The 1671-nt window shown below is 39.6% G+C and overlaps 1 pseudogene; it reads right to left on the bottom strand.

Annotated features, from left to right (window-relative positions):
* Positions 1–264: 264 nt before the first annotated feature.
* Positions 265–758, bottom strand: LOC134386411 (transcription factor BTF3-like; annotated as a pseudogene).
* Between the last annotated feature and the right edge of the window lie 913 nt (positions 759–1671).

The raw sequence follows: 1671 nt of genomic DNA, 5'->3' as shown, positions 1-1671 counted from the left end.
GTATAAAAATTAGAGGTTTTTTTTACTAGGCAAAGAACTTTATTAACCTTTGTCAAACTTTATTTCAGACCTCTTCAGCTTAGTTAGCTGCAAAGAATGTATTGTGTATAAGCAAATATTAAATAGAGCTGCAGTGTCCAAGGGGCTTGGACTTAAAAATATTAGAGATCTAGATTTTATCAGAACCTTAAATGAAACAATTTTAAAAATCAGTCATAATATTAAAACAGCAGCTCCCAGAAACTTCTTCAGGTTTTATCTTCTTCAGAAGTTCACCCAATTCAGTTTGCCTCATTCTTGGAATCCTCAACATAATTCTCCACAAGATCTGGAACTTCATCATCCTCCTCCTCTCCAGAAGCAAGTGGTGTTTTTCTGTCCACAGATTGTTTGGGCAGAGCTTCAGCCAATCTCCTTACACTAGTGAGACTGTCTGTGCCAGGCTGGTTTATGATGCTGGGTAGCATTTCTGTCAGCTATTTTGGCTCAGCCTGGCCTGTAATGGTGAAAGTGTTCACTGCCAGAGGTGCCTGAGCATTAGGGTTGTTAAAGTGAACCACTGTTCCTTGGTTTGTAAACACATTCACTTCTTCAATACCAGAGATTATTTACCCCTCACTTCTTTAAGGAGAACTGAAGTTTTTTTTAAAAAAATTATTTGCTATAGCTGTTCTGTGAACCACCTTCTTTCTGTGAGCAGTTCCTTTCCCACCAATGTGCACTTGAGCCTGCAGTTTGGCAAGTTTTTCCCGGTTCATTATAGTTTCTTTAATCTTGTTGGAGTGGAAAAGGGGCCATGCAGGGGACTAGGGCTGGCACTCAAGGAGTCTCAGGCAGACCAGCTGAAATTAGGCACACATGCACAAAAAATTAGGGTTTTTATATCCCAAATCAAGATCATTTCCTGCCTTTATAATGTATCTCACCTCTCCAGTCTAGGTGATCCATTGGCATATGCATGATGTAGCATTCTCACCTAAGGACTTCCAATATGAATGTAATCACTGGGGGTTCCTTTGCTAATTTTTCTTTGGGAATTTCTTCATTATAAAATGAAACATATTCAGCATTAATGATATAGAATTAAGGTTAGCTGAACAGACTAATGTATGGAATTAAGATTAATTAACCTGCATTAAATAAAATTCTTAGTTACAAGTTCCAACTCAAACTTGCTTATGCAAGGGTATTTATCAGTCAGTGAAATTGAAAGGTCATAGAATCAAGGAACCTCAGGATTAAGAGCAGAACTGGGGATGTCAGACCCGTGAACCAGAAACCTGATGCAATTAGGGCTCCCGCAAGCTTCCTCTCCTGTGCAATTACCTCTGCTTGGTTTCATTTTACTTTACATCAGACAGCTTATTTTTTTCCATGTAGAGTGGAAGGAAATGGTTGCCAGTAACCACCAAATTCACATTGTTCAAACTTCATGACCCCAAATGGAAGGCCCCATCCCTCTTGCTTTAAACAAAAATCTCAGAGCAGGAATCAGTTTGGACTGTGTTAGATCATATAACAGGGCTGAACCAAGGGCAATTGACAAAATGACTGTGCAGACCGGGGTCATATGCCCACCTTTTTAATCTGGAAGGTGGGTTATTGAATCCCTTTGAATTGAAGGAGGAGGAGTTCCAAAAAGAAAACGGGGAAGGCAAGGAGTTCCTAAAC

The sequence above is a fragment of the Cynocephalus volans genome, chromosome 9 (genome assembly GCF_027409185.1).
Source record: "Cynocephalus volans isolate mCynVol1 chromosome 9, mCynVol1.pri, whole genome shotgun sequence".
Lineage (NCBI taxonomy): Eukaryota > Metazoa > Chordata > Mammalia > Dermoptera > Cynocephalidae > Cynocephalus > Cynocephalus volans.
This window is presented reverse-complemented; position numbering and strand designations above follow the sequence as displayed.